At 47.1% G+C, this 25,460-nt stretch overlaps 1 long non-coding RNA gene across 2 annotated transcripts; it reads left to right on the top strand.

Moving 5' to 3' along the window:
- Positions 1–41: 41 nt before the first annotated feature.
- On the top strand, positions 42–10,875 carry LOC112108207. Of its 2 annotated transcripts, none has more exons than XR_002908233.2 (4): positions 42–159; positions 1,078–1,130; positions 9,432–9,511; positions 9,902–10,875. It is a non-coding gene; the product is annotated as an uncharacterized LOC112108207 (long non-coding RNA). The 2 variants fall into 2 exon arrangements; XR_002908234.2 differs by having other exon boundaries at positions 42–355.
- Positions 10,876–25,460: the final 14,585 nt, after the last annotated feature.

Raw genomic sequence — 25,460 nt, 5'->3', positions numbered from 1 at the left:
CCGGGCGATTGGCGACCCCTCCCCCCAAGGGCAGCCTGCCCCTCTGTGGGGAGCGGAACTCGCCCGCTCCGGGGACGGGGACTCCGCACTCCCGGCCCCCCCGTGGCTGTGGGACGGGCTTGCCTCAGCGCCAGGCGGGGTAAAGCCGCCCCCACAAAGGTAGGGAAGGGGGGGGTGCATGATTTCCCCTCCCCCGGGTGTGTGAGCGATCGCCTGAGGGCTCCAGAGAGCGTCCACCGCTGTCGGGGGAACCCTAGACGTCGGATGGAGGACGGGAGCTCCCTGGAGGATTTAGGCCAGTGCCCTACCCTGAGGCAGGACTAAGTGTTATCTAGACGGTGGTTCTCACTCAGAGGTATGCAGCCCCCTGGGGCTACGCAGAGGTCAGCCAGGGGGTACATCAGCGCCTGGAGAGATTGGCCTCCTTTTACAACAGACTAGAGCCCTGCAGCAGGACTGGGAATCTCCTGGGTCCCCACGGACCTGCTGCCATAATCGGGGGAGCAGGATAAAAATTCAACAAACAAAGGAGGAAACGGGCATTGTGGGAGAGGAACGGGATCTAAAAAAATAGGCCTTGTGCGCCAACATGAACGCCTCGGCCAGCAGCCACCGCTCGCCGGCTACCCACCTTTAAAGGCAGCACCGCCACCAGCACATTAGGGTGGCACTACCAAACCATGCAACTCTTAGTTCTGCACTGCTGCTGGCCGTAGCACTGCCTTTGGCTGTCTAGCTCTGCAAAGGGTACAGTAGTTTGGAGAGGTTGAAAACCACTGCTCTAGACCATCCTGGACAGGTGTTTGTATTTGGGTAAATCTCTCCCACCTCCTCCAGGAGGTAGATAAAGGAGACTTCGAGTATTTGTGGCATCAAAACAGCAGCCTGTGCAGATATTGCACACACAGCAGTTAAAGAATCTGCTAGGGCATACGTGAGGTATATTATGATACTTCTGTGCATGAGTGTACCTTGGACCACAGAGGTTTACATCCAGATGGGCGAATTCATCCCTGTTTTCACCCCACTGCAATTAAAACAGGAGTCTAGCCACTGGTTTCTTTGACTGTTTCCTAGGAGAAGTCCAGGAAAGCTAGACATACCAAGGTCCTGCAGAACTGCTGATTAAGGTAAATGGCCTGGCACGATGTTTTAGTAAATGAGATTGCCCTCTTTTGCTGTGGATGGCAGGGAAGAGAAGAGTGGTAGGTGGATGAAGGTTTACAAGCTGGTAATGTGGGGTGGGGGTTATGCAGGTTCCTTACATGTTCTTCCCTTAAATAAGTCACTGATTGTAGACTGTCTGTTCCATGGAACTTCAGACTACCCCTCTTGCTCTTGGGGTTTCCCATTACCAGCCCTTGTGCTGTTACCAGCTAGGTAGAAGGAAGGCGAGCCTCTATCTGACCTTGTTGAGAAAGTAGCAGAGGACCTCAGGAGCTAGGGTGGTCATGCTCTGTCTGACTTTTAAAATCATCTGATCCATCCCTCTGCCAAAACATGGTCCCTTTCTTACATGAGTCACAGGGTGTTTATCGACCAGAGTGTACTGGCTCAGGAATGTGAGGCTCATTAACACAAAGCCTAAAATTTATGCTGCCTTAAGCAAAGCGGAAAAATAGTACAGTATGCCTTGCCCCAGCCACACACCTGAGCCCAATCCTGCTACCAGTGAACATAATGAGAGTTTAACTATTGATTTCCCAGGAAGCGATATTGTTTAATTCTTAGCACCTCCATCCCACCCCCATTATAGCTCTACTGTTTTAGTGTGCCTTCACTTTCAGAAAAATCATTAGAGTCTGCAGTGACTGCTACCACCCCAGCTCCAGATGTAACCACACACTGCTTTATGTTGTATTTGGAGTAAGTGTAAAATGAGGTGAAGTTTTGGGGTTGGGTTTTTTTAGGAGGTGGCTGTAATAAAAATTTAACCACAGATGTAAGCGAGAAGCTTCTGAGCCATTATGCAGTACTTTATCTGCAAGGTGTATCATTTCTATCCTGCTGAACATTACATCATCAGAATAACTCCCATTAGTTAATCATACCCTGAGGGAGTGGCCTTTGTCCTAGCAGTTTTGGAAAACTATTTGTGACATTAATTAAAGGATGAATGTAAAGAATTACAGGGATCGTAGTTATTACCATACAGTAATAATAAACAATTGATTTGCACTCCTGTCCTGCTGCTGTTACATATTGAACCAACTTGACAAGACATACTGCCTCTTAAAACCAGTGTAGAAATATTAGGTGGAATTCAGACAGTTCCTCCTAATGTTTAAACCCTCCCATGACTTATCATTCTCCAGACATGTTGAGCCCTCTGAAATGATGCAGCACAAATAGTGGTAATTCAGGCTTCCCTCCCTGCCCGCATGCCTTACCTTTGTTTCCTAAACATGTTCAATGGCAAATGAACTCAAGTGATACTGAAGGGTTATCAGATGGTAACAACTTTTAAGTATCAGAGGGGTAGCCGTGTTAGTCTGAATCTGTAAAAAGCATTACTTGCATCTGAATAAGTGAGGTTCTTACCTAAAGCTTATGCTGCCAATACTTCTGTTAGTCTTAAAGGTGCCACAGGACCCTCTGTTGCTTTTAACAACTTTTAGTCACTACTGATTAACTTGCTGCTTTCTGTCATGCCAGAACACTATCTCCTGTACACAGATGTTTTATTGCTGTCCCCTTAGTAACTAACAGAAGGTGGTTGTATGTAGGAAGGAGAGCTGGGGGTAGATATAAAGTCTTGCTGGAGTATCTGGCTAGCTGTGTAATAAACTGCATTCATCAGAGACGTTATTCAGTCCCCAGCATTCTGGGCTCATGACATTTCAGGTAATTAGAGCATTGCACCATTAGAGCTAAAAGGGTAGACAGATTGTTCTGCTCATGCTGGAGATATAGAGGATGAAATTTCATTTTATGACCTCAGAAGAGATTCCTTATAGAATATACCAGCAAGATACTTTCAGAACCCGGAGAAGGAGTTCATAGATAAACCCTAAACACTTGTCATATGGAGGGCTTGGGATAAGAAGCTACAATTATTGCTCAGTAATGTGTGTCAAGAGCAGTTCCATAGAAGTACTCAATTTAAAAACACATATTACAAAGCATAGTGCTTAAGTACATCGGAAGCAGGAAGCCTGCTAAACAACCAGTGGGGCCACAGGAAGATCGGGATGGTAAAGGAGCACTCAAGAAAGATAAGGCCATTGCAGAGAAACTAAATGAATTTGCATCGGTCTTCATGTCTGATGTGAGGTAGATGTTCTATATCCATCTGTAGGATGGATATGGGCATAGGCACAGTAAGTCACTTCTCCAGTGTCACTCATAGGCAGAGTCTCTAGTCCAGGGGTGGCCAACCTGTGGCTCCGGAGCCACATGCGGCTCTTCAGAAGTTAATATGCGGCTCTTTGTATAGGCACCGACTCTGGGGCTGGAGCTATAGGTGCCAACTTTCCAATGTGCCTGGGGGTGCTCACTGCTCAACCCCTGGCTCTGCCCCCACTCCACCCCTTCCCGCACCCTCCCCTGAGCCTGCCGTGCCCTCACTCCTCCTCCTTCTCCCTCAGAGCCTCCTGCACACCGCTAAACAGCTGATCGGGAGGGAGGGAGGGGGAGGCGCTGATCAGCAGGGCTGCCAGTGGGTGGGAGGCGCTGCGGGGGGGAGCTGATGAGGGGCTGCTGACGTATTACTGTGGCTCTTTGGCAATGTACATTGGTAAATTCTGCCTCCTTCTCAGGCTCAGGTTGGCCACCCCTGCTCAAGTCCTTATTGCGGGTACCCTTCTTTGAACGCTAGAGAAGGCTACCCTGGCCCTGATCTTACAAACATCACATATAAGTAAGCTTACAGACTTGAATAGTTTAACAGAACCTATCATTTTTAACAGTAATTAACCATTGGAACATTTACCAAGGGTCATGATAGATTCTACATCACTATGTCATTGTGAATTTTAAAATCAAGACTGGATGTTTTTCTAAAGGATATGCTCTAGGAATTATTATAGGGAAGTTCTATAGCCTGCATTATACAGGGGGTCAGACTAGATGATCACGATGGTCTCTTCGGACCTTGGAATCTATAAGTTAGTATTTCCAGGACTTGGAATTGCAAATTACATCTGTTCAGGATGTCTGCTCTGTTAAGAATTTATAGTTTTGCCAAGACAAAATAATAGTGCCATAAGCAAGCTCAAATATAACTTGCTAACAAAATAACAGCTAGGAATATAAAGAATATTGATTGGATATATGAGTATTTTAAAATACACATTTTCTCTAGGAAAAAGGTGTTGTTATAATGCAAGTTAGCTCATACATGACAAAATCATAGCAAAAGATAAGGCAGTTTGTAGTTTTTTGCATGACTTAGCAAGTCAAATTAAAGACTATGGAGAAGCCTAGAATTTTCTTCACGCAGCCTTTACCACATATTAGTTAACACAAGGTAAGAGCACACCTTTGTCTCCTCCCCTCCACTCCCCTTCCCCCCAGTAAAGATAATGCCAAACAGGGTGTAGGGTGGTTCAGCTGGGGATCTTCCCCCTCCGGGGCAGCGGGGAGCCAGACCGCCTCGCTACTTTGGTCAGGTGCGTCGGGGAATTTAGCTTGGCTGTGAGGCAAACAGTCAGCAGCTCCGCAATGGTTCGGGCGGTGATACTCCGCAGCGGTACCGCCTCCGGGAAATGGGTAGCATAATCTACTAGGACCAACACATACTGAAATCCCGCGGTGCTTTTCGGGAGGGGCCCCACCACGTCCATGGCCATGTGTTCAAAGGGCATTTCGACTATGGGCATGGGGACCAACGGGGCCCTGGGTGTCCGCGGGGGTGCGGCTAGCTGGCACTCTGGGCAGGAGTTACAATAGTTCCTTACTTCCTGATGCACGCCAGGCCAGAAGGAGCGTGTCAGTATCCGGGCTAGAGTCTTCTCGTGGCCCAAGTGCCCGGCAGCAGGGATGTCGTGGGCGAGTTTCGTTACTGCCCGCTGGTGACATCGAGGCACGAGTAGTTGGCTCTGGGGTTCTCCAGTGCGCGGGTGCCGTTCTACCCGATAGAGCCGATCCTGTCGCAGTTCGAAGTGTGGCCACTGCTTTGCCCGGTGCGGGTCAATTATGGCCCCATCGACTGTGGCTAGTTGCTTGTAAGCATGACTGAGGGTGGGGTCTGCCCTTTGGTCACGACAAAAGTCACTGTGAAGCAGGGGTTCAGCAGCAGCTTCTGGAGGGGAGTCCTCGGGCTCTTCTTCCAGTCTGTTGGGGTCTGGCGCCTCCTCGCCCTCTGACTGGGTCTCAGGGAGGCTCCCTTCCAGTACTGGGTTAGTTGCGGGCCTCTCGTCGGCATTGGAGCGGAGGACTTCCGGGAAGTCTGGCCAGTCCCGCCCCAGGATCACCAGGTAGGCGAGCCAAGGAGCCAGGCCGACCACCGATTGCGTGACCCCATCCACGGTCAGTCGGGCTTGGGCACTGGGGTAGGGTTGTACGTCGCCGTGAATGCATTGTAGACGGATCGTCCCCAGGCAAGGGGCAGCCTGGAGGCCTAGGCTTTGGCGAACCAGTGTCTGGCCGCAGCCTGAGTCAATTAGGGCCAAGGTTGGGCAATCCCCGACAACCACTGGCACCATAATCTTGGCGGCTTGTGGGCTTCAGGTGCGGGCTTCTCCCGTGCAGACCTGGCTGAAGCTGCAATCCATCTCGGTGCAGTCTCACTGTAAATGGCCATATTTCCCACAGGAAAAACAGGGTCTGATATCTGAGTGCCCAGGCCGGGACAGTGTTCCCGCCTGGCCCCTGGGAGGGCTTTGGTTGGTCCCTGGGACATCTGGTCGAGGTACCGGGGCTTGTCGAACTGGGACCTTGGCAGGTCGGGATCGGGGCTCCAAGCCCTGTGACGGATTTCGTGGTTCGCTCCGGGTAGCCCCCCTTTTCTCTGAGTTAGGGCGCTCCGGTCCTGGCGGGGCAGCTCGAGTGATCGGTCCCACTGGTGCTTCGGCGGCGAGGAAATCCTCCATGAGTGTGATGGCAGCAGTTAAGGTCGTAGGCCGATGGCGGAGGACCCAGGCCCTCCCTCACGATGGGAGTATATGGACAAATTGCTCCAAAATAATTTGTTCAACGAGCTCATCTGGGGTTCACCTTTCGGGTTGTAGCCACCGCTTGCAGACTTCCCTCAACTCTTGGGCCACCATCCGGGGTCAGGCCCCCGTAGGGTAGACCAAGCTCCGAAACCACTGTCGGAAAGTCTCCGGGTTAACGTCCAAGGCATCTAAGATTGCCACCTTTACCTGGGTGTAGTCCCGAGCTGCATCCATGGACAGGCCCCGATATACGGTTTGGGCGGTCCCGGTCAGATATGGGGCCAAAATAGTAGCCCATTGGTCTTGGGCTCAGCCTGCGCCTAACGCCACCCTTTCAAAAGTTACCAGAAATGCTTCTGGGTCGTAGTTGGGGCCCATCTTTGTCAACAGGATGGGAGGGGCCAGGCTGGGGCTCCTCGGGACGGGGCAGCAAGGTCGCCAACTGCTGCAGGTATTGCTGCTGGTGGTCCCGGTTCTGGCGTCCCAGCTCCAAAATCAGCTGTTGCTGTTGGATCCCGAGCTGCTGGACCAGCTGCTGCTGCTGCTGGAGCTGGGCAGCGGCCTGCTACTGCTGTTGGCTTTCGGCTAGGAACTTAATAAACTTGTCCATATCCATGGTCGCTCGGGCACGCTCCACCGCAGATCCCTTCTCACAAGGATCGGGGGATCAGTGCCCACATTCTCCACCACGTGTAGGGCGGTTCGGCCGGGGCTCCTCCCCCTCCGGGGCGGCGGAGAGCCAGACCGCCTCGCTACTTTGGTCAGGTGTGTCGGGGAATTAGCTTGGCTGTGCGGCAAACAGTCAGCAGCTCCAGCCCTCTGGTGGGGGCAGAAGAAACAGTTCAATAGTAGCAAGCCCCGGCCCTAGATCACGGTGGGCAACAAACAGTCAGTAGCTCAGGCCCTCAGGCAGGGGCTGAGCAAACAGGTTCAATATTAGCAGGCCCAGGCCCTGGGTCAGGGCAGGGCAACAAACAATCAGTTGCTCAGGCCCTCAGGCAGGGGCTGAGCAAACAGGTTCAACAGCAAACCCCAGGCTCCTGGCTCTGAGCAACCGGGGAGAGGGGGAGACTGCCACCTGCGAGGTGGGTGGCAGGGGGGGACGCAGGCCCACCCACTCCACTGCGTCCTAGCCCGGGGCCCTAGCAGCGGCAGAAGACCCGCTGCTGGGTCAGTGGGGATCCTGACCACAACACACTGACATTGGCTCTGGCAGTGTTGCAGCCAGACTCGGGTCGGCTGCCCCTGGGCTACTTCCTACCTCCCCCTCTAGAGTTACCTGGGTCCAGACGGCATCCTCCACGGGGTCGCACATCATGGGCTCCTCAGGATAGCTGGCGAGTGGTAGGCCTGGCAGTTCCTCGGGGTAACGGGCAAGCAGTAGGCTTGGCAGTGTCTCTGGGCTCGGGCTAGCATCAGGCGTTGGCTGGTCTGGCCAGTCCTTGGGTCGGCCGCCGATCACCGTGGTCTCCCCACCGGGAGCTACGCCACAAGCGTCTGGTCTCTCCGGTGGCTGAGTTCCAAGTGAGCTCTGGGGTCGGGCTCTTATACTTCCTGTCCTGCGCCTTAACCTCTGAAGGGCGAGCGCAGGGTTTGCTGGCTCCGCCCACTTTGGTGTCCAGAGAGGCTCATCCCCCTCCGGGGCGGCGGGGAGCTAGACTGCCTCGCTACAAAGGGCTTTATGAAACTTCATGATGTATCTGAGTTTTACCTTTTTTTATGAGCTTGTAGTTCTGCAGCTGCTACTAATCTCCATTTCCCCTTTATCAGAGTCCCTTTAAGAACTCACATTTTCCACTCACATTCTGAGCCCTAAGTCCTTTGATTCACTCTTCATCAGGCTGGCAACAGAGTTTGTCAAAAACAGAAAAACATCCCAAAACAAATACAGTCTTTCACCAGTTCTAGTTCTACATAGTCTCCTGTTTCTTGGGCTTCCCCACCTTACTATCAGACCTTCTACCTCTAGCAGCCTGAGCTACTTCTTCCATCCATGCAACCAAACCTTCCCTACAACCTCTGGCTGCCTTTTATATTTGAATCACCTGATTCCTCTCAGATGGAGCTCATCTTGTAAGCAGGGCTAGCTCAACCCCAGGCTCTTCAGGCCAGGGGCAAGTTACTCTGTTACAGAGCCAAAGATTTCCAAGTAAACACATCAACATAGAAATCAATTGAACAAACTAAAAAAAAAAAAAAATAAAAAAAAATGAAAATAAAACTTGAAGGAAAACCAACATACAAGACTCATGAAACTAAACAAAAGATCAAAATCTGACAAAACCAGGGGAATATCTGGAAATAAGAGAAATCCAAGCACACTAGTCAATTATTTATTAACTGGTGAAATTTGTCCTGATATGAAGGACCAGCATAAGCCTTTCCATACCATTTAACATCCAAGAAGGTGGGGTGCCATTGCTTCTGCATCCCCTGTATAGTGATAGTCCAGTGGAGCTGGGCCTGCAGTAGGCCAGTAGGATTGACAGTTACATGGAACTAGATGACCCAATACCCAATGCAAATGTCATAGAGGGGCTGCTTATAGTGACACATTGGTGAGTACTTATATGGACCCCTGCTGAAATTCTGCCATCAAAGTTGGGTGTTGGGGTCACTTTCCAGCTTCTGTTGATGTTCACTAGACACTCCTATAGTATTCTTGCCAGAGATTTGTCACTGGGGCTCATAAATATGCTTTGGGAGAGAGAATGTATTACCTATGGAATGGACCAGATTTGCCCAAATGGCAGATTTTCCAATTTCTAATGGGACTCCTTCCTTGTAAGATGTTCACACCAACCTCACCACCTCAAACCATACAACCTGAGCTCAGTGCACTACTATCCTTACATTCTGCATAGCTTTCAGGAGAGCAATGGAAATATTTCAAGCTAATGGTTTTACAAATTTAAGTGCTTTTGTCACTATTTTGGGTTAAAGTTATGAATGGCTTTTTAAAAATAGGAAAATAAATTCGTATATTCTCCCTCAGTGCTTCACATGCTTTTCTGGAACAAGTGTTTAATTTTGGATTATTGGGAAAATTTTGGGGTACTCTTTCCTAATACATGGGCAGCACATCACTGGTGTTGCAGTTGCTGTCCTGTCCATAAGTATTTATGTTTCATACCCTGATTTAGAAACAAAGAATCGTTCTTGTTAGGCAATTGAAGGGCCTGTTGTTGCTTGCTCTGCTTTGCTAAGATGCATATAAAGATAATTATTCTTACTGTTTACCCATGTTCCCCAGTGCTTCATTTGTGGAACAATATTCTACACAAAACAAAGCAACTTTTGTGCCAACAACAGAGACTTTTTTTTTTTTTTTAGGTAAGTAGGAGGTTGGAATATTAGGTGTGGTAGAGTGTTGCAACAGAATCTTAACAAGAGCATGTGTATGCCCACTTCAGGTAAGCATGAGTGCAAGCACCATACAACAGACAAAATGTATGCAATGTTGAGGGGGGAGATAAAAAAATGCAGTTGAAGATTTAAAAAAATAAATGTCTACATTTGGGCTTCTAAATCTATATTTAAGCACTTAAATAAGTTGTCTGATTATTCCAAAGTACTGAGCAGCCAGCAACTTCCTTTATTCGGATGCTTTGGAGGCTAATTTTAGGCCCTTATACTGAAAATCTTGGTCTCACTCATTAGTCTGCAAAAGTTCATAGAGGTGAAATAAACTCTCCCATCCCATCTTCCTTTCTCATTTCTCACCCATCTGCCTCGGTTATCTTTCAAGTAACATTTTACTTGTTATTGCCTGACATTGTCCTTTTACCCATTTTTGTCCACAGTCACAGGGTAGCTGGTCTCTGTGGACAGACACAGCCAGGCTCCCCTGGAAATTCAGCTAATTAAAGAGGGCTGGGCTACACCTGGGCCTACAAAGGGCTGCTAGCGGGCATCTGAAGGAAGGACTGAGACAGGCTGAACCATGCACTGGCAGAGGAAGCTGTACTGGAGTGGAGCTAACTTCTGTGGCAGTCCCTAGAGCAAGAGGCCAGGGAAACAGCCCTGTGTCTGCTGCTCCAAGTGGGGAGTAGAGCTGAGTGAAGCTGGAAGGCTGCCAGGAGCTGGAATGCCGCCAGAGACCCCTGGAAGAGGTGGCCCTGAAGCCTGGGACCAAGAACTGGGTTAAGACACAGTTTTCTGTTAATTTCCTAACCTCGGTTATGAAAAATAAACCTCCTTGACTGAGACTGGGCATGGCAGCGTATGCTTTGGAGCTGGGGAGAAGTGATGGCCCTGGTGACATCAACACTAATCAGTAATTACCGGTTTGTTGATACACACAACTCGCGCGTGAGTCCAGTTTCTACTTCTTCAACTCTATCCATGCTGTAGAGCTGAGCTGGGGAATGACATCTTCCAAAGGCTGGACACAATTTCCAAATGATACCAAGAAAACCTTGAGTGTTATGGGTTTGGTAAACCTTGTTGAAACTGGTGGTTGTAACAACCAACCTACATTTGCGATAAATGTAAGATGCCCTTAAGCCCATTTATGGAACAAAGTAGCTGAAATAATAGGAGCACTGTCCAAAACAAAAGCACATGGAAGACTGGTCAGAAACAGACCCATGTGGGTGGAGAGGTTTCACTGGGTAATGTTTTAGGAGAAGTGTGTGTATGAGAAAAATAGGAAGAACACCAGAGAAGCTGATAGAGAAGCAGCAGAAATCCAATGACACAGCCATCGGGAACATAGCCCTGAGAAAAGCCTAGAGAGACCTTTGGAACTAAGTGCTGGCAGGAAAGGGACTTGAAACACTGAGCAAAGAAGCTGTCACCTGCTGTTTTACTCCTGTTGTGTTAATGGGAATAGGAGTATGTACATCCTTTGTAAATAGTATTACATCAAAGAAATACCTGACTCCAATATCAATTTCTCCCCTAACTCAAACAATATACTAGCCTGAATTTTGGCTAACTGCTTGGGCCAAAAAGGTAACGGAAGGAAAGCAACCAATTTGCCAGTGTAATCTATTCCTTTTAAATCCTTCTGGGCAATGTCCAAGGTCTTTTTTTTCTTTTATTGTCTACTATTAGGTTCTTTATTGGACATTTTGTGCAGTGTTTATGGTTTCTTTAATCTGCCTTTGGGACTTATTTGTGCAAATTGTATCAGAGGGGTAGCCGTGTTAGTCTGAATCTGTAAAAAGCAACAGAGGGTCCTGTGGCACCTTTGAGACTAACAGAAGTATTGGGAGCATAAGCTTTCGTGGGTAAGAACCTCACTTCTTCAGATGCAAGGTGATCAATTGTGCAAATTGATCACTTGTAATTTTGATTGTTTTAAGGATGGTTGTCTTTATTATGGAGACACCTAAAATTAACTACATTTAATGAACAATATTAAACCCAGGGGCGGCTCTATGTATTTTGCCGCCCCAAGCACGGCAGTCAGGCAGCCTTCAGTGGCATGCCTGCGGGAGGTCTGCTGGTAACTCGGATTCGGCAGCATGCCTGTGGGAGGTCCGCCGGTCCCGCAGCTTCGGCGTACCCGCCGCCGAATTGCCGCCAAAACCGCGGGACCAGCGGACCTCCCGCAGGCATGCCGCCGAAGGCTGCCCGACTGCCGCCCTCACAGCCTTGGTGCGCTGGTGCCTGGAGCCACCCCTGATTAAACCACATCCTTGGCTGGTGTAAATTGGTATAGCTAAGCTGATTTAAACCCACTGAGGATCTAGCCCATCTCCAGTGTAAAGAGAGAACACAAGCATAACTTCCTGGAAAACAATATAGCAGTTAAAGCCTCTGTTTCACCAGAACTTATAAAAGAGCAGGGATTTGTACAGATAGTGTTTACTTATCCTTGTCTGATTCAAAGGCTGATGTACTAGGTTGGGGTCAGAAGAATTCTCACAAATGTCCTATTTGCCCACAGTTAAAACAAAAGGAATCCGTGACTTCCAAAGACAACTGGGACTTCACCCCCGGGCGGCTGGGAGCTGCAGGTTCCTGCCGCCTCCCGCAGCAGCAGGGAGCTGTGAGGGAGCTGAGGCGATGGGCCCCCAAGCTCCCAGCCCCCATGGGCAGCAAGGGTACCCAGCCGCCACAGGCATGGTGATCCCTGCAGCTCCACACCAGCCACGACGGCAGGGGGGTCCCCGCAGCTCCCTGGCCACCGCAGCGGGGCAGGGGGACCCCCGCAGCTCCCTTGCCGCCGGAGCAAGGCAGGGAGACCCCAGCAGCTCCCTTGCCGCCATGGCAGGGCAGGGGGACCCCGGCAGCTCCCCTTCACCCCAGGAGGGCAGGGGGAACCTTGCAGCTCCCTACCATGGCGGCAGCAGAGGGATTCCCACAGCTCCCTGCTACTGGGGAGGGGGCAGGGGGACCCTGCAGCTCCCCTCCGCAGCGGTGGGTAGGGGGACCCTGGAGCTCTGAGCTCTACTGGGTAGTGGGGGCCTCGGAGTTCCCAGCCACCCCACAGCTGCCCAGTCCCTTCCCATTTTATCATGCATATTTTTAGTAAAAGTCATGGACAGGTCACAGGCTTCTGTGAATTTTTCGTTATTGCCCATGACCTGTCCATGACTTTTACTAAAAATATGCATGACAAAATCTTAGCCTTTACTATATACACTGCATTACACATTTTTGGATTGGCTTGGTTACATGGTAGAGACTAATCCCTGTTCACATACTGTTGACGCTGGACCTACTCTTTACCTCATCTTTACATTCCTGACTTATCTTGTCCATTATCTTGTTTGTAGTAAAGAGTTCCCTGGATGTTCCTCCTTTTGTCTTGAGGGAACATTACATTCTGTCTCTTAGCTTACTGACCCATTTACTTATCTTAGCACAAATAGTTCGTTTTCAGGCTGCTAACCAATTTACCTCTCTTCTTCCAAGAAATGAGGCATCCCCCATGTTTAATTATTTATGTCAGGCCAGGCCTACAATCCTAAAGAAACTAACTACAAACTGAATATAAACAAACGTGAAACTGACTAGTCTATACTCATTCTCAAAGCTAGGTGATATGCAAAAAGTGAGCAAAGTGCATATATAGTCTAAAGCTGAGAGTTCAAATTCTAAGTTTTAATAACCTGGGAAAGTGTGTGTTTTCACAAATATAGGATTCAATCCTGAAGACTTTTTACTTGGTCCTTACTCAGACAAAGCTCCTCTTGACTTCAAGGAGTCTTGCCTGAGCAAGGATTTGACTTGTAGTGTTTAACCCAACAGTACCCCTTTAAAACTCAAATGTGTAACTTTGTAGTATTTTGACAATCTGGAAGATTAAGTAAATTGAATTCTTTAAAACTACGTGGGGATTTGTTGCAGGCCCATGTCATGTGCCCCTGCAGTAGGTAGCACAGTCACGTGAAATGGATCCAAATTTCTGTCTCCAAGCAGACATTTTTGTTCCAACTTCTGTTCTTTGCTAACATCAAAAGGCAGTCAGCCCTAAAGTGATAATTACAGATGACTTTGCTAACTTTCTTAATGTGATTTCCGGAGCTCCCAGCACTCCATTATGGACGGTCTCCCCTTTGCTCCTTTGTCCCGCACTTGGCTTTTGATTGCTTGATGCATAGTGTCCCACTGAGCAAATCACAGTGGACTAATTAAAAACTACTTCAAGCTATGCAAGATCCTCACAAATATGAAAAGCCTTTTCAAAGCCATATGGTTGTGAAGTGCCATAAAATTAAACTTTCAAAAACAATCAAAGCTCTGTGCATATACTCCTAAGTATATTTTAGTCCAAGAAAAAAGCTGTTACTTCTGTTGTAGGTTGCTACTAATCTTTTTTCAGTACCTGATGGCCATTACTGAATGCTACATGGAAGAGCTTTTTGAATACTGGCAATTTAATTCCATCAGATGTGATTACATATAATAACAAAACTGGAGACATTTACCCTTAAATTTACTTGATCCAGAAAATATAATTGAAGTACGGAGCCAGCATTAGTGAGTTTATATCACAGTTCAGTCAATGTGACAAGGGAAACCAAACCTCATGCCTCTGTATGTCATATGATTGCCTGTGAAGGTCAGGAAGATGTTTTTGTCTCCATATCATAATATATGTAAGCGGGGGAATGGTCCTGCTATTGTGGGGAACTTTCCTGGCTTCTGCACTATCCCGGTGAAGTGGGCTAGCGAAAGGATCTGAGTCCTCGCTTCCACTTCCTTTACCCAGAGGCCTCCCTGCCCTTGAGGACTCCCCTTCCACTCTCCTGTCTGGCAGAGTCCTCGGAACCCTAACAAGGCTGGGCCCAGGATTCCTGGGGGGCTCAACTCCCAACCCTGCTGTGGTCATCTAGGACAGGGGCTAGGGTGTCCCCACTCCGGGGTACTCTCTCTGCACTGGGTACCTCCCTGACCCACTGATCATTTCATACAATTTAAAGCAAATACAAGTTGTTTAATTAACAATTAATTTAAAAAAAGAATAAGGAAAAATGGGAAAGGTTAAAGGAAAACACATCACCCTGCTCTGTGGCAGGGAATATTACAAACAGTGTCTCTGGACATCAGGGCACTTTGCAGTCTGTTCCTTGTAGGTCCCAGGTCTCCTTCTCAGGTCCTGGCTGTGCTGCAGGTTGGATACTTGCAATGGTGGTGGCCACACACCTCCAGACTTTGGGTGGTGGGACCCTTCTTCCCAACATCAGCCCCCCATCAGGTTAGGATCTCCCTCCCAGTCTGGCCTGCAAGGACCCTTGGCTAGGGGTGTCTTTCTGCGCTGGGCCCTTTGCCCAAGGTCCCCCCCTTGGCTGGCCTCAGTTGCTCACCACACCTGGCTCTGTGGCTGCAGCTCTGCTCCCAGCACAGGATCTGCTCTCCCTGGGCTGCGTCTCTGGCTCCGTGGCTGCTTTTCTGGCCCCTCTGGATCTGGCCCGGCTCTGCTCCCTAGCTCAGCTTGGGCCCCTGCTTTCTCCTTAGCTCGGCCCCGTTCTGTCTGACCCAGGCAATTCCAACTCACATGGAGAACGGGACCCACCCTGGCCTCCTGACTGCCTGATTAGCCTGCCCGCTCTGTCAATCAGGCTGACCTGGAGCACTGGCCTCTCCCCATTGTTCCTGGGGACTGTCGGTCTCAGGGTCCTGTTTTCACATCGACCCTTCCCCTTTTAGTACTGGGAGCTAGCCAACCAAAACACCCCCACTGAATGTTAGTAAGGGGGCAACAGTCCCCTTACATATAGCATAACTGGGGAACCTTGACCTTCTTTTGAAACTTAATGGCCACCACTGGAAGCAGGAAAATAGTCTAGATGGGCCATCAGAATGATCCAGTATAACAGCCTTCGTGGTCAGAGTCCCGCAAAGTTTGGGGTGCCACTGGCTCACATTGTAAGAACAGGACCTGTGCTCTTAAAAGCCCAGACTCTCATGGTCTTCCTTTTAGTGTTTGGCTGTTACTGAAGTGCTTTTGGAACAGTGGGGAACCTCTCTTCCCCTCTTTGGATTCAAGTTAGACAGTTCTACACTGGTGATGATTTTCTCTGTTTTCCCCAACCTGAAGCAGATACTCACCAGCAACTACACACCACACCACAGAAACTCTAACTCAGGAACCAATCCCTGTAACAAATCTCATTGCCTACTCTGCCCCCATATCTACTCTAGCGACACCATCAGAGGACCCAACCACATCAGCCACACCATCAGGGACTCGTTCACCTGCACATCTACCAATGTGATATATGCCATCATGTGCCAGCAATGCCCCTCTGCTATGTACATTGGCCAAACCGGACAGTCTCTAAGTAAAAGAATAAATGGACACAAATCGAACATCAGGAATAGTAACATACAAAAGCCAGTAGGAGAACACTTCAATCTCCCTGGACATTCTATAACAGATTTAAAAGTAGCCATACTTGAACAAAAAAACTTTAAAAACAGACTTCAAAGAGAAACTGCAGAACTAAAATTCATTTGCAAATTTAACACCATTAATTTGGGCTTGAATAGGGACTGGGAGTGGCTGGCTCACTACAAAAGCAACTTTCCCTCTCCTGGCATTGACACCTCCTCATCAGTTATTGGGAGTGGACTACATCCACCCTGATTGAATTGGCCCTGTCAACACTGGTTCTCCACTTGTTAGGTAACTCCCTTCTCTTCATGTGTCAGTATAATAATGCCTGCATCTGTAATTTTCACTTCATGCATCTGAAGAAGTGGGTTTTTTACCCATGAAAGCTTATGCCCAAATAAATCTATTAGTCTTTAAGGTGCCACTGGACTCCTGGTTGTTTTTGTGGATACAGACTAACACGGCTACCCCCTGATACTTTTCTCTGTTTTGTTTACTTTGCCAATGTAGTTACAGTTCTACAGTTGTTGTAGTTGTCGTGCAGCTAAATTCAGTACCTATGAGATCTAGCAAACTCAGCCAAAGGCAAGACAGACGAAAAGATTTCATCTCATGTGGCCAAGCTACTCAAAAGTCACAAATTAAGACCAATTCCTGTGAGTATCACCTCCACAGCTAGCATAATTGGTACTAGTCGGTGCAATCAGTTGACACTGTCACATTCTAAGAACTGTTGTAGCTGTGTTGATCCCAAGGTATTAGACAGAGAAGGTAGGTTAGGCGTAATGTCAGAAAAATATATGGGGAGATTAAGCTCCCCTCCCTCCCAGGTGATAATTGTAGGTAATGGGCTGAACGAGAATGAGAGTTTACACTTCTGGTGCCCGATTTGAATTAATGGACTTTGGCCTCCTAGACTGCCAATCAACTACCTTTTACCAGCACTGAAAATTCATTTTCTTTCGTCTTAAAACCAGACAAAGAATTAGCTACAATTGCCAGAGAGATTCCATCTTAACACATGACGGAGGGTAGCCAAGACTATTCCTCCCACTGAATTACAATAGTTCATTATCAAAGCTGAGCACTTCAAACAAATAACTACATTCTGTATTACATACAGAAAATTAAATGGCAAATGATCAAATCTTGGCCTAGATTTGTCAAGAAAAAGTCACAGGTGCTCATGTTTCATTTACTTACAGCCCAGGGTCCAAATGTCTGCTCTTCTGACATCTTTCATGTAATCTAAACCTAAATAAACAAGAGATTTCCTGCTTCAGCTATAGTTCTAAGGTGCAGAATAGAATTGCTGTTTCTTTGGTGAAAAGGGCTTTATCCCGTGCTGCAAAGATCCGTGTTTGAATTTGTTTTAGGATTCATGTGATTCAGACTGGGTGGGATGAGGCAGGAGTATATGCTCGTTTTTTCAGACAACTTCCATATGTTGAAATCTTTCTTTACCCTTAAAGTCTGCTTTTTCTTACATGCGAAACTTGCATTAAAACGACACAGTCAACCTAATAACCACACTTCTGTGTGAGATCTTACCCACTAGATACAAGTAATACCTAATTAAAGAAGATTGGAGAAACATTTCTAGTTTTTTATTGGCATTTGACACCACTTCTTGTATAATCAGTTTCTCATTTTGTTCATGTAGCCCCAAGACACTGCAGCAGTGAAGAGAAAGTATCTTTAAACCCCCCACAGATACATCTAATTGTAAATCCAGACAAACTGACAGAGGAGTTTGGGGCACCTGCAGACCTGAATTTACTTTTAACTAGGGCTGTCAAGTGATTAAAACAATTAATCACGATTAATCATGTGATTAAAAAAATTAATCGTGATTAAATATTTAAATACAGTAACTCCTCACTTAACGTTGTAGTTATGTTCCTGAAAAATGCTACTTTAAGCGAAATGATGTTAAGCAAATCCAATTTCCCCATAAGAATTAATGTAAAGGGGGGGGTAGGTTCTAAGGACATTTTTTTCGCCAGACGACTATATATATATACTTATACAGTATACGACTTATATACTATATATAGTATATAGTGTGTGTCTATACTATATATAGACACACACAGTATAAGTTTTAAACAAACAATGTAATACTGTACACAGCAATGATGATTGTGACGCTTGGTTGAGGTGGTGGAGTCAGAGAGTGGAAGAGGGTGGGATATTTCCCAGGGAATGCCTTACTACTAAATGATGAACTAGAACTCGGCTGAGCCCTCAAGAGTTAACACGTTGTTTATGTAGCCTCACACTCTACAAGGCAACACGAATGGAGGGAAGAGACACAGCATGGCAGAGAGAGACATAGACACACACCGTGTGTGTGAGAGAGAGAGAGAGGGAGAGACAGAGACACACCGTTTGTGAGAGAGACACTCATTGCCCCTTTAAGTATGCTGACCCGACTATAAGTACACAGCCTTTTTAAGTAGATCAGCAAGTTGAGACAGCAGCTGCTGCCAGCAAGCTCCCTCCGTCCTGAGCCCTGTTGTATCGCGCCCCCCCCCCCCCCGTGGAGATGGGATACAGTAGCAGGGGAGGGGGACACCCTGACATTAGCACTCCTGTTCCCCTCCCTCCCCCCACTGCACAGCAAGCAGGAGTCTCTGGGAGCAGCTCCAAGGCAGAGGGCAGGAGCAGCTCAGGGCAGTGGTGGGAGGGACAGCTGAACTGCCAGCAGGGCCGGCTCCAGGCACCAGCCTACCAAGCATGTGCTTGGGGCAGCACCTGGAGGGGGGCGGTGCTTGGGGAGAGCGGGGCCCCGGCCGGGCTCGCCGCCCTCTTCCCGGCGCTCCGGCTGGTCGGGGAGAGCGGGACTGCGGCCGGGCTCGCCGCCCTCCTCCCGGCACTCCAGCTGGTCGGGGAGAGCGGGACCGCGGCCGGGCTCTCCAACCTCCTCCCGGCTCTCCTAACGGTCGGGGAGAGCGGGGCCGCGACCGGGCTCTCTGCCCTCCTCCCGGCGCTCCAGCCGGTCGGGGAGAGAGGGGCGGGAGGCGACAGGAGGCTTTTTTGCCTGAGGCGGCAAAAAAGCCAGAGCCAGCCCTGACTGCCAAGAAATTGATAGCCTGCTGGGCAGCTGCCACACAGGGAACTTAGGGGGGCTGCTGATCCACCCTGGTTCCGAGCCCCCACCAGCTAGCTCCAATGGCTTCTCTTTCTGCAAGCAGTGGACAAAGCAGGCAGCTGCCAAACATTATAAAGGAGCATTTGCGCAACTTTAAAAGAGCATGTTCTCTAATAGATCAGCAACATAACGAAACAACGTTAACTGGGATGATGTCAAGTGAGGAGTTACTGTAATGGTATCCTATTGTTTAAATAATAGAATACCATTTATTTAAATATTTTTTATGTTTTCTACATTTTCAAATATATTGATTACAATTACAACACAGAATGCAAAGTGTACAGTGTTCACTTCATATTTATTTTTGTTTACAAATATTTGCACTCTAAAAAAACAAAAACAAATAGTATTTTCAATTCACCTAATACAAGTACTCTAGTGCGATCTTTTTATCATGAAAGTTGAACTTACAAATGTAGAACTATGTACAAAATGAACTGCATTCAAAAATAATGTACAATTTTAGAGCCTGCAAGTCTACTCAGACCTACTTCTTATTCAGCCAATAGCTCAGACAAAAGTTTGTTTACATTTGCAGGAGATAATGCTGCCACTTCTTGTTTACAATGTCACCTGAAAGTGAGAACATGCGTTCTCATGGCACTGTTCTGGCCAGCATCACAAGATATTTATGTGCCAGATGCGCTCAAGATTCACATGTCCCTTCATGCTTCAATCACCATTCCAAGGGACATGTGTCCATGCCGATGAGGGGTTCTACTCGATAACAATCCAAAGCAGTGCGGACTGACACATGTTTATTTTCATTATCTGAGTCAGATGCCACCAACAGAAGGTTGATTTTCTTTTTTGATGGTTCGGGTTCTGTAGTTTTCACATCGGAGTGTTGCTTTTTTAAGACTTCTGAAAGCATTTTCCACACCTCGTCCCTCTCAGATTTTGGAAGGCACTTCAGATTCTTAAACCTTGGGTCGAGTGCTGTAGCTATCTTTAGAAATCTCACATTGGTACCTTCTTTGCAGTTTGTCAAATCTGCAGTGAAAATGTTCTTAAAATGAACAACATGTACTGAGTCATCATCTGAGACTGCTATAACATGAAATATATGGCAGAATGCGGGTAAAACATAAAATTCTCCCTCAAGGAGTTCAGTCAAATTTAATTAATGCATTTTTTTTTAAACGAGCATCATCAGCATGGAAGCATGTCCTCTGAAATGGTGGCCTAAGCATGAAGGGTCATACGAATGTTTGGCATATCTGGCACATAAATACCTTGCAATGCAGGCTACAAAAGTGACATGTAAATGCCTGTTCTCACTTTCTGGTGACATTATAACTAACAAGAGGACAGCATTATCTCCTGTAAATGTAAAAAAAATTGTTTGTCTTAGCGATTGGCTGAACAAGAAGTAGGACTGAGTGGACTTGTAGGCTCTGAAGTTTTACATTGTTTTGTTTTTGAGTGCAAAGTTATGTAACAAAAAACCCTACATTTGTAAGTTGCACTTTCACAACAAAGAGATTGCACTACAGTACTTGTATGATGTGAATTGAAAAATACTATTTCTTTTGTTTATCATTTTTACAGTGCAAATATTTGTAATAAAAAATAATATATACCTTGTATTCTGTGTTGTAATTGAAATCAATATATATGAAAATGTAGAAAAACATCCAAAATATTTAATAAATTTCAATTGGTATTCTATTGTTTAACAGTGCAATTAAAACTGCGATTAATCACGATAAATTTTTTTAATCGTGATTAATTGTTTTGAGTTAATCGCGTGAGTTAACTGCGATTAATCAACAGCCCTACTTTTCACCCTTTTTCCTAACTTGACAGGATTCCAAGTTCATGGCTCCTGTTTAAGCAACCATTCAAAGGGCTAATTGAAAAGCTTGCTTATTAGAGATGGAGCAGAAACATTCCCAGTATGCATTTTTTTGCCAATGTGACTCAGCCTAGAGGTGGAGAGCCTAGTTCTCAGATTAGATGACAGTTCATATATCGCCTTCTCAAACTGCAGTCATTCTACTGAGACAGCCACCAAAGGAGCTAATTATGCAGTTTATTTACGCATTCCTCATTATGGGCACCCGAGTCCCATCATGATAATTAGGAAGCAGGGTGGGCAGTAGAGTTTTCCTACAGTGCAATACATTCATAGGGCTAGAGTGTCGACACTAGAGGGCAGTGGCTTTAGGCACTCTGGGATAGGGTTACTTTGACTTGGGTCTATACATTGCAGTGTGGATACAAGAACCTTAGGCCTTGGCTACACTGGCGCTGTACAGCGCTGCAACTTGCTGCGCTCAGGGGTGTGAAAACGCCCCCCCGAGCGCAGCGAGTGCAGCGCTGTAAAGCGCCAATGTAATCAGCGCCTCCAGCGCTGCAAGCTCGCTCGCAGCGCTGCAAGCTACTCCCCTCGGCAGCACTGTGAATTCCCAAGTGTAGCCAAGGCCCTAGGTTCAAGCCCAGGTCAGAAAATCCTCAAGCTATGGTTAAAATGCAGTGTAGATTCTCAAGGGTTCCCTGACATAGGTCAGCTGACTTGAGTTCCACTAACCCTAGGCTTACATTGCTGTGTGGACATACTCATAGAGCTCTTCTTCAGGTCTGGGAAAGGAACTCCCAGCATCACAGCAAAATGCAAAGTGGAATAGAGTGTTTAGTTTAGCATAAGTAATTAGCACATATTGTAAGGGACTATTCAAGACTGTAGCGGGTGGACACCCACTCCTGCCCTGAGGGGTTGGAAAAGCCCTGCAGAGGGCTGGGGCAGGGCAAGGTAAAACCCTGTCTGATTGGGGGAAGTGGCTGCAGCTGGGCCACACCCTAATCAGAGCCCAGATGGCCTGTATAAGGAGGCTGGGAGCCAGGAGCTCAAGAGTCTCTCTCTACCTTCAGAGAGAGAAGGGCCTGGCTGCAGGGCACTAGACAGGGTACCTGTATTGGAGCAGGGCTGGGGAAAGGCTGGAGAGCTCCAGGATGTGGCCTGGTAATAGGCCAAGGGGTACTGGGGGTTGCAGAGGGCAGCCCAGGGCTAGGCCAAGGCAGCAGGTCCAAACCCAACCTTGCCAATGATGAGTGACCTATACTGCAGTCTGCCCCAGAGAGTGGGGGCTAGTTGGTGACTGGCAGTGGCCTTATCCTGAGGTGGGATTAGTGGGTGGGGGTTCCCCTGGGAGGGGAGACCTAGTGTGCGGGTACTGCCAGGGGGCAGCACCCAGAACAAAGGGCACTGGGGTCCTGGGAGGGACATGGGGGGGCCAGTGCAGAGGACAAGGTGGATCACCACCCTGCAGAGGGCGCTCCAGTGGCTGGTGAGCTAATTCCCTGGAGGACCAGCAGGAGGCACCATAGGGGTGAGTCCGGACGTCTCACAAAGACATTCTTGAAGGCTGGTGTGGCTGTGCTAACATCTTAGACCTCTTTTTGTTTCAAGACCTACAGTAGAAGTTCATTTCTCTTTTTTTATATATATATATATATATATATGGAAAAAAGCTTTTCCACATTTTATTACAAAATAAACAACAAACAGTAAGTTCTTAATATAAATAAATAAGCTAATATAAATCAGATTCCAGTTTGAGAGTAATACACATTTAGATTGCACACTGTTATTCCTGGAAGAACAAGGAAAAATGTTTCTACCTCTGCAGAGTTGACAAAAGATAAATTGTTAGAAGTAACTATTACAATGAATTGACCTTTGCATGAGGCCTAACATTCTGTTTTGTTTTCTGGAGTTTCCAGACTGCTGAACACTTAACTTCTTTACCTTAATGCTATATTAACTCTGAGTAAATTACAGTAACTCCTCACTTAAAGTTGTCCCAGTTAATGTTGTTTCATTGTTACATTGCTGATCAATTTATTAGAGAACATCCTCGTTTAAAGTTGTGCAACGCTCCCTTATAACTTTGTTTGGCAGCCGCCTGCTTTGTCCACTGCTTGCAGAAAGAGTAGCCTGTTGGAGCTAGCTGGTGGGGGCTTGGAACCAGGATGGACCGGCAGCCCCCTATCAGCTCCCCGTTCCCCTAAGTTCCCTGTGCAGCAGCCGCCCAGCAGGCTATCAATTGCTGGCAGTTCAGCTGTCCCTCCCCCCACTGCCCTGTGCTGCTCCTGTCCTCTACCTTGGAGCTGCTCCCAGGAGCCTTCTGCTTGCTGTGCAGGGGGGAGGGGGGGAAGAAGGGAGCTAATGTAACGGTGTCCCCTGCTCCTGCCCCACGCTTACCCCATCTCCATAGAGCAGGGGGGGACAGGACAGGGCTCAGGAGGGAGGGAGCTTGCTGGCAGCAGCTGCTCTCTCAACTTGCTGATCTACTTAAAAAGGCAATGTACTTAGAATGGGGTCAGCATTCTTAAAGGGGCAATGAGTGTCTCTCTCACACAGGTGTCTCTGTCTACCATGCAGTCTCCCCTCCCTCCATTTGTGCTGCCTTGTAGAATGTGAAGCTACATTAACAACAATGTGTTAACCCTTGAGGGCTCAGCCAAGTGCTAGTTCATCATTTAGCAGTAAGGCATTCCCTGGGAAATATCCCACCCTCTGACTTCACCACCTCAACCAAGCTTCATAATCATCATTGCTGTGTACAGTATTACATTGTTTGTTTAAAACTTATACTCTGTGTGTATGTGTATGTGTGTGTGTGTGTGTGTATATATATATATATATATAATATAGTCTTTTGTCTGGTGAAAAAAATTTCCCTGGAACCTAAACCCCTTCCCCCCCCATTTATATTAATCCTTATGGGGAAATTGGATTTGCTTAACATCGTTTCGCTTAAAGTCGCATTTTTCAGGAACATAACTACAATGTTAAGCGAGGAGTTACTGTAATTCTGGCTAAATTCTATGGACTAAATGGAAAATGCTAAGGCTAAAGGAAGTTTTCAACTTTGGACTTTGTGCACTGTAGAACCCCAACCTGCCTTTCCTCCCTGCTGCTGGAAACCTTTGAGCATCCATTAGTCCATCTTCCCTGCTATTGGGTCTTGAACCATGCCTTTGGCTGGGAATCAGCATAAGGGTATTGTATCAGAAGCCAAGGGCAAGCAAAAACTAGGTTGTCCAAGCATAGCTAGCTGAAGTGTGAAGTGGGTGAACCCAGGGGAGGAGGCCACACTTGGCATGCAGCAGGGTGGGAGATTTCACTTTCTGTTGAGAGAGGAGGGAGAATCTGCTTCTGTTGGAGAGAACAAGATTTAACTTGGTTTAGATTAGACTGAGTCATAGAACCAACCAAAAATTATAGTAGGTATGAAGGAAAAGATGGTTGCTACCAATTGAGCAGTGATACTCCCAATTCTGAACTAGCACACTCCCAACTAAATGCAGAGTGCAATGTTCTCCTTTCTTACCTGGAACCCTGGGTAAGTTTTTGAGTGACTAGCCCATGCTGCCACCTGTGCTGTCCTTGCTTCATTGCTGTTGTTATTGGAGTTAGTTAAATCAAAGCTAGCTCCGGTGTGTCAACATGTGCTGCAGTCACACCTGAGTACAGTGTAGATATACCTACCCTTTGAGTGCAACAGAATTGTATTAGTTCATAATCAACCTGCCTGTGCTCTAGAATGTTTCTTTGCAATCATAAGCCCTATGGAGAAAAGACGGAGGAAATGTTGAAAATGAGTGCTCCTTAGAACGCCTCAGGCCTCAGATTTCTCAGAGTGAACAGGTTTTTATTCATGTAAATAACTAGCTACAATTTCATTTAATCTCTTCTTTTTGTCCATTAGGCAGGGCCTACCTGAAATCTCAGCAAAGCAAATGGCTGTATGGCTCCCCATATCTCTGAAAACTGTGATCTGACATATTTTGGGGTGTGTGACCAAAAGGTAGGAAACAATTCACCACTAGACACCATTCCCAACCCCACCTTTCATGTTGGGACAAGGGTTGGAGGTCAGTCATCTGAACCTGATCTCTCCCCCATCATTTTTGTCATTTTGGGATCTCACAAAGCAAAAGTCTTGGACTGGCAGGAGTCTTTTCTTAATAACACATACCAAACGTAACTAGCCAGTAAATGTACCTGGCTAGTTACACTAACTTTAATATAACACCAATAACTCATTAACTGTTTGCCTTGCAGGCCTGTCATCTAGCTTAATTTATGATGGATTGACCTTCACATTCTAGGAGACTTGTTTAACTTGGCCGCTGTCCACCCAACCACATGCTAAGCAAAATGAGTGCGTTACCAGGCAAGGAGCTACTTCCCCTGATAAAGAGGAAAGATGAAGTAATACTGAGGCTACCTGAGCACCTATATCACTGTTTGCTAATGTGAAAAAAAATAAATAAAGGAACATAAGGGCAAGATAATAAGACTTAATTGAAGGAGAATGTAACTAATAGCTCTGTAGCACTATACACACTATTAAATAATAGTAATCCAGTATGCTAAATCTTTACAGACAATCCAGCAGAG

The sequence above is a fragment of the Terrapene carolina genome, unplaced genomic scaffold, assembly GCF_002925995.2.
Source record: "Terrapene carolina triunguis isolate 2854851 unplaced genomic scaffold, T_m_triunguis-2.0 Scaffold130, whole genome shotgun sequence".
In the NCBI taxonomy this organism is placed as follows: Eukaryota; Metazoa; Chordata; order Testudines; family Emydidae; genus Terrapene; species Terrapene triunguis.
This window is presented reverse-complemented; position numbering and strand designations above follow the sequence as displayed.